Raw genomic sequence first — 13,670 nt, 5'->3', positions numbered from 1 at the left:
TACCACTTCCCCAGAAGTTACACAAATAGTCGAAAGAAAATAACATTTTCAATTTTGTGTATTCTTGCTCAAAATGACACAATAGGAAGTTGCAAATGTATGGGTGGTTGTGTCAGTGTGTGTATCGGTGTGTCCACCGTACCTAGAAAATTTCAAAATTGTGAATTCAATATATATAGAAAACCTTATAGATATAGGTAGATAGCTGGCTTTGTTCTGTTATACCCTGGCTATGTGTAAATATTTGCTTGTGTATCTCTGTGTTCTGTGCCCTGGCATTGTATAAATGGGTATGCTTGTGTGTGTGTGCGTGTGCTGGGGCATTCAAGCTCTGTTTGTGTGTGTGTGTGTGCAGATCTCTGTGGAATGCCAACATTAAATAAAGTTTATATAATTTACAGCAACATTTTTAATAAAAATTCTTGTGATCTTTTTTCTGCTTCTGCTGCTTCTTCTTCTTCTACAAACATTCGTTTTATTTTTTTATTATTTTCTTTGGGTTGGTCGTTTTTATTGGCATTTGTTGTTGTTGTTGCTGCTGCTGCTGTTTTTTGTATTGTGGTATGTAACAGTATTGGAAGTTTAATTTAATTTTGTATGGAATTGGTTACATGGAAAAAAAATTCGCCAATAGATCAAAATATTGAAAAAAAAAATATTCTTAAAAAAATTTAAAAATAAATAAAAATATCCATTTACAAAAATTAAAATTTTGGAAAAAATATTCGTTAAAAAATTAAGAAAAAAACCTTCACAAAATTTAAGTTTAAAAAAATCCATGTTTACAAAAAAAAATAAAAAAAAATCGTAAATCGTTAAAAAAATATCAATAAAACCAGTGAGCGGAGCAGTATAGTCGAACGGGGCCGACCATACGATACCCTACACAACTTCCACGGAACTCTAACTTTCTGCGGATGTTTATTTCGAGCCTGGGAAATATTTCGTGATATGTGTTCCCCCTAACCTGATTAAAGGACAACAGCACCTCTTCCTTACACTGACATATTTTCCGAATATTACTATTCAAATACAGTACAGCCCTTCTAATAAATTGTGTGATGTTCGGCTTATTATTGGCATCGACTTGAAAAAAACACAAAAAATCAGTCCCCTCCAACCCATAATTATAATATGATCAACACCAAAAGTTATAGGCTTTGTACTTGACCATAACTGCTACCTCATGGAAAATTTAAAAGCGATCAGCGATATATTTCCGCCCTCTAGTGTGGTATTGGGAATATATAAACACCTGTAAATATTTAAGTGTAACTCCTACATCCGAGTATATACGACCATATAATTGGTATCAATTTAAAAGTCAACCACGCCTCTTGGATATACTACCAACTTCTAGAGGGCTATGTCCTTCAGAAGTAAATACATTCGCCATTATATCAAAATGTTGTCATTTTTCACACAAAAGTCGAGGTCCATTTGACCATGCTTATTCTTCGGCCCAATCACCTTCTTCATGTAAACATTTCAGATTTGTATTTGATCCATTTCATCCCCTAAATATTAAACGATCTTTACCCAAAAACAATTGGGGTCTTCATTGGGCAGAACCCATCCTACATCCAAAATTTCGTGAAGATTGGTCCATAAATGTGGCCTGTATCGTGTTTAAAAATTATAATGGACAGACCTACGGACGGACACACATGTCTAGATCGACTCAGCTACTCGAGATATGACGATTGGTATACTTAAAGGTGGGTCTAGGAATATTTCGCGGTGTTACAAACTCTTGGGGTTACACAAAGCTATAATACCCTGACAGCATAGTGTAGGATATAAAAATACACTCCTTAAAAAATATTCTAAAAAATCTAAAATCCTTGAAAAAAATATTTTTAATAAAATTAAATTTTTGAAATAAATAAAAATTGCCATAAAAATCCACGTCCTTCTAAAAACCTCCAAAAAACATTTTTTAAATCAACGCCTTTAAAAAAATATTTTTTTTAAACAACGCTTTAAATAAATATCTTTTAAAAAATCTACGCCTTGAAAATATTCTAAAAACCCTGAAAAATATTTTAAAAAAATCTTACTTACTTAGCTGGCTTGTGGCAGAACTTTCGTTCCATAAGCCAAGCTTAAAAAAAGATTTTCAGGCGCGTCGATATTTTGCGCAGCTTTTCCAGTTTGAAATATCATATTCGGCAATGTTGTCTTCCACTTGATCTTTCCATCTTATTCGTGGCCTTCCTCTTCTGCGTGAACCATCAGGTGGTTCGCTTTTATATGCCTTCTGTGCTGGGGCATCTTCATCCATTCTCATAACATAACCTAGCCAACGTAGTCGCTGCTGTTCAATACGTCTAACAATGTCGATGTACGAGAATAGCCGGTACAGCTCATGGTTCATTCGACGCCGATATTCACCGTCAACGCAGATTGGCCCGTAGATCTTTCGTAGAATTTTTCTTTCAAACACCCCAAGAGCTGCCTCATCTACTTGCGCAAGTAACCATGCTTCATATCCATAAAACAGCACGGGTAGTATCAGCGTCTTAAAAAGTATGAGTTTTTGTCTGGCGGGAGGTGGCCTTGTTTCTAAACGGCTTACTTAGACCATAGTAGCATCTGTTAGCCATCACAATCCTTCACCGAATTTCAAAACTGATATCATTCGTTTTATTTATGGCGGTACCAAGGTATATAAAATCTTTAACTACCTCGAAGCTGTAGTTCTCAAGTACCACAGTTGGTCCGAGTCTACTGGACGTCTTGCGCGTTGATACCATCAGCTTGGTCTTCTGCCAGACTCACTTTGGCAGACTGCTTCTCAATTTGTTCAAAGGTGGCTGTTATCGCTCGCAATGTTCGACCCATTATATCGATGTCATCGGCGTAGCCGAGTAACATGTATTGTTTGGTGTACAGAGTGCCATTTCTGTTCACCTTTGCCTCTCGTATGACCTTTTCCAGCAGGATGTTAAAAAGATCACACGACAAACTGTCAGCTTGTCTGAATCCTCGTTTGGTATTGAAGGGCTCTGATAGGTCCTTTCCGACTTTAACTGCTGACCTTGTGCCACTTAAAGTTATCCTGCATAGCCCGTATTAATTTTGCAGGAATGCCGAACGCAGACATGGCTTTAAACACCTCTGAACGGATAGGACTGTCGAATGCGGCTTTATAGTCGACAAATAGGTGGTATGTTTCGAAGTGTTTTTCGACTTTTCCAGGATATAACGCAGAGTGAAAATCTGGACAATTGGTGATTTTTCAGGTCTATAGCCGCATTGGCATGGTCCACTAGTGTCATTGACCATTGGCATCAGTCGTGCACACAACACACTGGATAGCACTTTATATGTGATGGGAAGGAGACGTATTCCTCTATAGTTGGCACATATCGTCTTGACTCCTTTTTTCGCATGGGACACATGATGCTAAGGTTCCAATCATTGGCCATGTATTCTTCTAACCAAATTGTACTAATCAGCTGGTGCATGCTCCTTACCAGCATCTGACCACCAGTCTTGAATAGTTCGGCTGGTAACCCATCGGCTGCTTTATTGTTCTTGAACCGATTAATTGTTTTTATGACCTCATCTTGGAGGTATACACTCTATATCGTCATCTATTATTGGTTCTGGGGTATCATCTTCACCGCCACTATTTGATACCAGAAGCTTTTCAAAATGCTCCTTCCAAATCCTCAACACCCTGTCTGTATCTGTCATCTGGTTTCCTTCTTCATCTGTGCAGGAGGATGTGCCTGCACCAAAGCCTTCGGTTTGCTGTTTTACTCGTTGGTAAAATTTCCGGACTTCATTCTGACTCCTTTACATCTCGATTTGCTCAAGCTCACGTTTTTCTTGTTCTTTCTTCTGAAAACACATTTCTCCTCTCTTCTTTTCTCCCCATAATTCTCCATCACATTACGTGTTGCTACTGTCTGCAAGGTTCACCTATACGCTGCGTTTTTTCATATCAGCACCATTACGACACTCCTGATCGCACCATGGGTTTCTTGACGGTGGGTTTTGGTACCCAAGTTTTTCTTTTGCTGCAGTTTGTGGGGAGTGGGCAATTCTTTGCCACTATGCTTCTATGTTATTATCGGGACCTGAAGTGCTTTCGACAAGCAGGCGGGTAAGTTGAGCGGAGTAGGCCTCGGCTACCTGTTGTGGTGTTGCAGCTTTTCCACGTCAAGTTTCCGTGTTGTATTATATCGCACCTTTGCTGTAAAATGAAGACGAGTGCGAACCTTGGCTGCTACAAGGTAATGGTCCGAATCGATATTTGCTCCTCGGATCGATAGAACGTCTAACACACTGGATGAATGCCTTCTGTCTATCACAAAATGAACAATTTGATTTATCGTTGCTTGATCAGGAGAAATCCAGGTGTCCTTGTGTTTATCGAGATGCTTGAACCTGGTGCTGCTAACTACCATATTTTTTGCTGTCGCGAAGTCAATCAACCTCATGCCGTTGTCGGGTGTTTCTTCATGGAGGCTGAATTTCCCGACGATGGGGCCAAAAATATTTTCCCTTCCGATTTTTGCATTAAAATCTCCTAGCAGAATTTTAATGTCATGGCCAGGGCAGCGATCATATGCTGTTTTTTTTTTCTAGGTGCTCGTAAAGCATGTCTTTGGTCTGCTCATCTTTACCCTTGGTCGGAGCATGGACCGCTTTTATACAGATTATATAAATTCGCCCATCTACTGGAATGAACATGGTCTGCTCATCTTTGTCTTCGATCGGAGCATGGGCGCTTTTATACAGATTATATCGATTCGCCCATCTACTGGAATGAATCTGGAGACGAGGTCTTTTATTCTACTATTAACCATAAATCCGCAGCCAAATTTATCTCTCATTTCATGGCAGCTATAATACAGGGCGCATTTCCTGCTAGGCTATAATATCGGCTTTGTACGTCTTAAGTACATCCGCCGAAGCAAACACTGCGCCTGTTCTGTACAACGTGCGAACATTCCAAGTGCAGATTCGCAGATCGTGGTCCTTTATACGTTTGCGGGGGTAGTCTACATTGAGGTTTTTTTTTCGTTGCTTTTTCATAGTAGGTGGGGTTTTCCCAGTGTGAGCAACTAACCCGACGGCTCAACTCATTTTTTATAGTTCTTATAAGTGAACTCGCGGCACATATCAGCTCACTATTTCAACGGATGATGGAAATAGCTATCCCCGGTGACACCGAGGGAAGGTCAGTGTCCACAATTGAGATGAAAGAGGGACCAAGATAAGCCTGGGCTTCGCCATGTCAAAGCCAATCAGAGCCGTTGCTTGGTATCTATCATCCTCTATGTCCCCCAAAAACAAATCTACACCTTAAAAATATGTTTTAAAGAGGCAACCCCTTAAATTGTTTTTTCTCAAAAAATCTAAGCATTAAAAAATCTAAAATTCTTTAAAAAAAAATCATTCATTAGGCGTGGATTTTTTAAAAATATTTTTTTGTGTGGACCATTAGAGGTCTGAATTTTTTTTTAAGAATATGTTTTTTGTGGGCCATGATAAGCGTGGATTTTTAGGCGGATTTTTTAATAATATTTTTTTGTTGTGACCATTTTTTGAGTTTCAAATTTCACCCAATCTTAAATTAACCCACTTTTGCTCTCATTCCCCCCTACCTTAGCTTTATAAATCGCTTATGAACACGAATTATGAATCGAATTGGTATCTAGAAAAAAAATCCACTAAATTAGTGTGCAGTCTGAACCCTTTATGAAAAGCGAAAGGAAAAAAAGAAAATTAGCAGAAGAAGAAAATTGAAACACAAACAAGGAAATGATGCACTGGGCCAAATGAGTCGCTGTTGTTGCTGTCGCGTTATGTGCAGTCTTAAGTAGTCACACAAGGTGGAATTACAACAAATATAGAATTTCTGTTACAAACACACACATACACACACACACACAAGTTACATTCATCATGTAAAACAATTACATACCCCCACCAACATTTACCTATCTTTCGTAAATTGTTTTGTGACGTAGTTTTTTTATTTTTTGCTTTGCAAAATATTTGCCACCAAAACGTGAACATCACGAAGGTGAGCCCCAAAGGAGAATAGTGAAAAAAAAAACAGTGGCATTTTTTACCAAATCTTTGGAAAAATATTTTTATAAACAAGTTGGAGGAAGGTAAATGGTCTTACGTAGTGTCTTCATGCAGTTGTTGCTTCTTCTTCTTTTGCTTTGTAATATAAAAATTGTTTATTAGATGTGAGAGAGTGTGTGTGTGTCTATTTGTGGGGGAGTGCATTTGTTTGTGTAAATTTGCAGAAAAAAAGATATTTCGAAACATGAAACAACATCAACCAAATTCCGTTTTTACTTTCATTCGATTTATTATGCAGGCTACAAAAAAAAATAGGGATGACCATACCAAAAAAATTAAAATTTAGAAAATTAATTTTAAAATCAGTGAGCGGAGCAGCATTGTCGGACAGCGCCGACCATATACATTATATCGCACCTTGCGGGTGCGTACCTTGGCTGCCACAAGGTAATGATCCGAATCGATATTCGCTCCTCGGATCGATCGAACGTCTAATACACTGGATGAATGCCTTCCGTCTATCATAACATCATCAATTTGATTTCTCGTTGCTTGATCAGGAGAAATCCAGGTGGTCTTGTGTATATCGAGTTGCTTGAATTTGCTGCGCCGAAGTCAATCAACCTCATGCCGTTGTCGGATGTTTCTTCATGAATGCTAAATTTTCCGACGATGGGGCCAAATGATACCCTACACAACTAACACGAAAAGTTAACATTCTGCGGTTCTATATTCTGAGACTGGGCAATATTTTGTGATATTTGCACCCTTTGTACCAATTATAGATCATCAATTCCGGGTGGCGTAGGGGATGATTGATACCAAACAACGGCTCTGATTGGCTTTAACATGGCGAAGTCCAGGGTTATCTTGGTCCCTCTTTTATCTCAATTGTGGACACTGGCCTGTCCGCGGTGTCACCTGAGGTAGCTATTTTCATCACCCGATGAAATAGTGAGCTAGCATGTGCCTCGAGTTCACCCATAAGAACTATAAAAAAACGGGTTAGTTGCCCACCCTGGGAAAACCCAACCTACTATGAAAAAGCAAAGAAAAAGAAAACCAAACCCCCCTAAATGTTGGCGACCCTCGCAAACGTATAAAGGACCACGACCTGCGAATCTGCACTAGGAATGTGCGCACGTTGTATAGAACAGCCGCAGTGTTCGCTTTGGCGGATACACTCAAGAAGTACAAAGCCGATATTATTGCCTTACAGGAAATGCGATGGAAAGGGGCTGGCGGAAGTAAATAAGATGATTACGCCCTGTATTATAGCTGCCATGAAACGAGACATGAATTTGGCTGCAGATTTATGGTTAACAGGACAATTAAAGACCTCGTCTCCAGATTCACTCCAGTAGATGAGCGATTTGCTATAATCCGTATAAAAGCGAAGTTCTTCTGCATCAGTCTTATTGGCGCTCATGCTCCGACCGAAGACAAAGATGAGCAGCCCAAAGACATATTTTACGAGCGCCTAAAAACAGCATATGACCGTTGCCCTGGCCATGACATTAAAATTCTGCTAGGAGATTTTAATGCAAAAATCGGAAGGCAAAACATCGTTGGCCCCACCGTAGGAAAATTCAACATACAACATCAGACAACGGCATGAGGTTGATTGACTTCGCGGCGACACAAAAACATGGTAGTTAGCAGCACCAGGTTCAAGCATATCGATATACACAAGGCCACTTGGATTTCTCCCGTTCGAACAACGAGGAATCAAATCAATCAAATCATGCTGTGATAGACGGAAGGCACTCATCAAGTGTTTTAGACGTCCGATCGATCCGAGGAGCGAATATCGATTCGGACCATTATCTTATGGCAGCCAAGGTACGCACCCGTCTTAATGTAGCAGCAAAGGTGCGATCTAATGTAATACGGAAATTTGACGTCGAAAAGCTGCAAACACAACAGATAGCAGAAGCCTACTCCGCTCAACTTACCCAACTGCTTGACGAAAGCATCCGTTATCCCGATAATAATATAGAAGCACAATGGCAGAGAATTGCCCACTCCCTACAAACTGCAGCAAACGCATCACTTGGGTACCAAAGACCATCATCAAAAAATCCGTGGTACGATCAGGAGTGTCGTAATGTTACCGCTATGAAAAACGCAGACAGTAGCAACACGTAGTGCGATGGAGAACTATCGGAGAGAGGAGAAACGTATTTTCAGAAAAAAAGAAGAAAGTACAAAAAAAAAACGTGAGCATGAGCAAATCGAGATGTACAGGAGTCAGAATAAAGTCCGGAAATTTTACCAACGAGTAAAACACCAAACCGAAGGTTTTGGTGCAGGCACATCCTCCTGTAGAGATAAAGAAGGAAGCCTGGTGACAGATACAGGCAGCGTGTTGAGGATATGGAAGGAGGATTTTGAAAAGCTTCTGGTATCCAATAGTGGCGGTAAAGAAGATACCCCAGAACCAATAAGAGATGATGGTATAGAGTGTATACCATCTAGCCAAGATGAGGTCATAGTAGCAATCAATCGGCGGAAGAACAATAAAGCTGCAGGTGCCGATGGATAACCAGCAGAACTATTTAAGATCGGTGGTCAGATGGTGGTCAAGAGCATGTACCAGCTGATTAGTACAATTTGGCTAGAGGAATGCATGTCCACTGATTGGAACCTCAGCATCCTGTGCACCGTGCACAAAAAAGGAGACAAGACGATATGTGCCAACTATAGAGGAATAAGTCTCCTTCCCATCGCATAAAAAGTACTATCCAGCGTGCTGTGTGAACGACTGAAGCCAATGGTCAATGACATTATTGGACCATACCAATGTGGCTTCAGACCTGGCAAATCCACCATTGACCAGATTTTCACTCTGCCCCAAATCCTGGAAAAACCCACGAAAAACATATCGACACATTCCACCTATTCGTCGACTATAAAGCCGCATTCGACAGCCCTATCCGTTCAGAGGTGTATAAAGCCATGTCTGCGTTTGGCATTCCTGCAAAAATAATACGGCTATGCTGGATAACTTTACGTGGCACAAGATCAGCAGTTAGGACTTTTTGGAGCCCTATAATACCGAAAGAGGATTCAGACAAGGTGACAGTTTGTCGTGTGATCTTTTTAACATCCTGCTGGAAAAGGTCATACTAGACGCAAAGGTGAACAGAAATGGCACTCTGTACACCAAACAACACATGTTACTCGCCTACGTCGATGACATCGATATAATGGGTCGAACATTGCGGGCGGTAACAACCACCTTTGAACAAATTGAAATTGAAAATGAGAAGGAGTCTGCCAAAGTGGGTCTGGCAGTAAACGGCGAGAAAATCAATCTGATGGTATCAACGCGGAAGACATCCAGTAGATTCGGACCAACTGTGGAACTTGAGAACTACAGCTTCGAGGTAGTTAAAGATTTTATATAACCTGGTACCGCCATAAATAAAACGAATGACATCAGTTTTGAAATTCGGAGAAGGATTGTGATCTCCAACAGATGCTACTATGGTCTGAGCAAATAACTCAAAAGCATGGCCACCTCCCGCCAGACCAAACTCACACTCTACAAGACGCTGATACTACCCGTGCTGTCATATGGATCTGAAGCATAGGTACTTACGCAAGCAGAAGAGGCAGCTCTTGGAGTGTTTGAGAGAAAAATTCTCCGAAAGATCTATGGGCCGATCTGCGATGACGGTGAATATCGCCGTGGAATGAACCATGAGTTGTACCACCTATTCTCAGGCATCGACATTGTTAGACGTATTGAGCTGCAGCGACTACGTTGGCTAGGTCATGTTGTGAGAATGGATGAAGATGCCCCAGCCCAGAAGGCATATAAAAGCGAGCCTACTAATGGTTCACGCAGATGGGGAAGACCACGAATTATATGGAAAGATCAAGTCGAAGACAACATCTCCCGAAAATGATCTTTCAAATTGGAAAAACTGCGGAAAAGAAAGACGCGCCTGGACATCTTTTTTAAGCTCGGCTTTTGGAATGAAAGTTCTGTCACAAGCCAGCTAAGTAAGTAGGTCTTTTATAGACATGGATTATTTAAAAAATATTTACATATCCTTTTATAGGCGTGGTTCTTTAAAAAAAAATATTTTTCATGTTCTTTTTTAGGCGTGGATTTTTTAAAAAATGTTTCCCCTTCTCTTCTCAATCGACATCCCTATTTTTTGTTACATTCCTTTGTTTTTTCTTTTGCCAATCGTGGAATTTCTAAGGTTTCTTGTTTCTCTCTCTCTCTCTGCTGTTGTTGTGTTGTGAGGGTCTATTGACTTGGCGCGATGCGTGTTGTGCCTTCGTTGTTACGGACATTGGTTAAATGACCAGAATTTGACCTTAATGCAAAAACCAAAAACAAAGGCAGTGGAACAACAAAAAACCAAATGACCAATAGACCAAGTGGCATTTTTCTCGCCCAATGCGTTTACCAGAAACCTAACGCACTTTCCTTTTTCTCGTCTCAAAGAAATTTTCATTTCGATTTTTTTTTTTAAATTTAATCAATTATCTAAAAAAAAAATCATTCAATTCGATTACCAAATAACTTAAATAACCTTCCAGTCGGCCATTTGCCATGGAATGGCAAAAAACATGGAACTTATAGCCATTGGCTGTCTGTCTGTCGGTTGTCTCACTATTCCAAGAGATAATTATCAACAACAACAAGAAGAGGAACAACAACAATCGATATTCTGCTGCTGCTGCTTCTAGCCGTTTCATAGTCTGGCCACCATCACTAAGTCAGTTAGTCGCCTCTGCCAGTGGCTAGTCTAAATGCAAATTAGTTTGCTAACGAACTTCATCGGAAACGGATCGTGGTCTTAGCCATTTAGCCATTCATTCTTCTTCCTCATGGGATTTTCCCTACAGTATTAGAGGACAGTTTTTCAGGGAAATCCATCAATAAATCTTATCGCTGCTTCGATTAAAAAAATAATAGTTGGCCGTGAAAGTGATATTTTGAAAAAAAGAATAAAGAAATAAAAATTCAATTTTGAATTAACGACTTCAAAAACGAAAAAATGGTGCAATTAAATTCAGGGGGTGGTGGTGAGTTTTATCGATTTTTTTTTCAATTTTGTGCAAAGCTAAACTAATTAAAATGCGGGATTATATAACAATTAACTGTGATTTTTAAATAAAAAAGTGAAGCTTCAAAAATGAATATTCAATATCTAAACTCAAAATATGTGAAACTAAAAATCGCAAATAAAAAATAAAAATAGTTTTATATGATAAATATAATTACCTCGATAATCGATAGTCCATAACATCCCGTGTACAGAACATGGCTGCAAACATGTTCGCCTCCATAATCACGACACGGCTTATAAGAAATTGAATAACGAACGAAACCCTACACAAGTACGAGAATATGGATTACAAAACAAAACATGATGGTTTGCAATGCCGAGCAAAAAAAAAAAAATATTTTGAAAAAAAAATCCACACCTATATTGGGGCGTGATTTTGCCTAAAAAAAAAACTTAAAATCCATTTTTTTTAAATTCCAAAAAATCCAAGCCTCGATTGAGACTTGAAAAAAAAATAATTTAAAAAAAAATCACGCCTGGATTTAAGCAAACATTTTATAAAAAAATTCATGCCTATATTGGAACCGCGTCCATTATTCGTCATAAAAAACCATTATGATACCCTTCACCACTTGAGGTATATTGTATATATGTATCCTTACAATTGCATATAAATGTGCCCTCGAGGGAACATGCTCATGTCTTCCTGCAACCTATGCTAAATTTATTTACATTTATGTAAAATCGTATGTATATGTATATGTGGGAACTATAACGAAATTTGAACCGATTTTCTCGAAACTTACCACACATCATTCTAGACTTAATTCAATACGCTATGCAAAATTTCGTGCAAATCGAAGAATATAAAGGGACTTTGGTGCACTATTTACCTAAAATCGGACGAAAATAAATATGGGAGCTATATCTAAATCTGAACCGATTTTCTCGAAACTTGACACACATCGTTCTAGACTCAATTCAATACGCTATACCAAATTTCGTTGAAATCGAAAGATATATAGGGACTTTGGTGCACCATTTACATAAAATCGGACAAAACTATATATGGGAGTTATATCTAAATCTGAACCGATTTTCATGAGACTTAGCACACATCATTCTCGATCTAATTCAGTATTCTATGCCAAATTTCATGCAAATCGAAAAATATACAGGGACTTATGGGATATATGGGAGCTGTATCGAAATCTGGACCGATATTCAGGAAACTTAACACACATCATTCTAGACCTAATTCATAACGCTATGCCGAATATCATACAAATAGAATGCTATACAGGGATTTTGGAGTCACATTTACCTTAAATCGGACGAAAATATATATTTGGGAACTATATCTAAATCTGAACCGATTTTTTCGAAACTCAGCACACACCATTGCGGACTTAATTCAGTACACTATGCCAAATTTCATGCAAATCGAAAGATATATAGGGACTTTGGTGGCCCATTTACCTCAAATCGGACGAAAATATATATGGGAGCTATAGCTAAATCTGAACCGATTTGAACGAAACTCAGCACACACCATTCCGGACCTAATTCAGTATTCTATTCCAAATTTCATGCAAATCGAAAGATATACAAGGACTTTGGTGTCCCATTATGCAGCACGCATAATTTCCAAGAGAACCCACCATCCAACAAAACTTCCTAAATACCCCAAACCTTCGCCCCCACAATTATTCCAAATTCAAATTTCAGGATTCCAACTCTATCGGTTCACCCAGAATTAAAATTGTACCAAATTTAGTACAATTTCCAAAACTTCTTAGAAACCCCGAAACTTCACCCCCACAGTGATCTTAAATCCAAGTTCCTGGATTCCAATTATATCGGTTCAGCAACAATTTCAATTGTACCAAATTTAGAACACAGTACTACGAATTTCCAAAACTTCCTACATACCCCAAACCTACACTCCCACAGTGATCTTAAATCCAAGATCGGTTCACCCACAATTTAAATTGTACCAAATTTAGTACTCAATAGTACAAATTTCCAAAACTTCCTACATATCTCAATCTTATACCTCAACAGTGATTCCGACTCCAAATTACATGATTCTAGCTCTATTGGTTCATCCAAATATTCAAATTGTACCAAATTTAGTACCCATAAGTATTAATTTCTTAAACTGAATTCTGACCCTAATACTATACCCCTACAGTGATTACTTACTTACTTAGCTGGCTTGTGACAGAACTATCGTTCCATAATCTGAGCTAAAAAAAAAAGATTTCCAGGCGTTCACTTTTGTTAAACGGGTCACACGACAAACTGCCACCTTTTCTGAATCCTTGTTCGGTATTAAAGGGCTCCGAGAGGTCCTTTCCGACTTTAACTGCTGATCTTGTGCCTGTTAATGTTATCCTGCATAGTCGTATTAATTTTGCAGAAATGCCAAACGCAGACATGACTTTATACACCTCTGAATGGATAGGGCTGTCGAATGCGACTTTATAGTCGACGAATAGGTGGTAGGTGTCGATGTGTTTTTCGTGGGTTTTTTCCAGGATTTGGCGCAGAGTTAAAATCTGGTCAATGGTGGATTTGCCAGGT

This window comes from Musca vetustissima, unplaced genomic scaffold (genome assembly GCF_032173495.1).
Source record: "Musca vetustissima isolate MV318-11 ecotype Yass unplaced genomic scaffold, APGP_CSIRO_Mvet_v1 utg19307, whole genome shotgun sequence".
Taxonomy (NCBI): Eukaryota; Metazoa; Arthropoda; class Insecta; order Diptera; family Muscidae; genus Musca; species Musca vetustissima.
Note: the sequence above shows the minus strand (reverse complement) of the source record.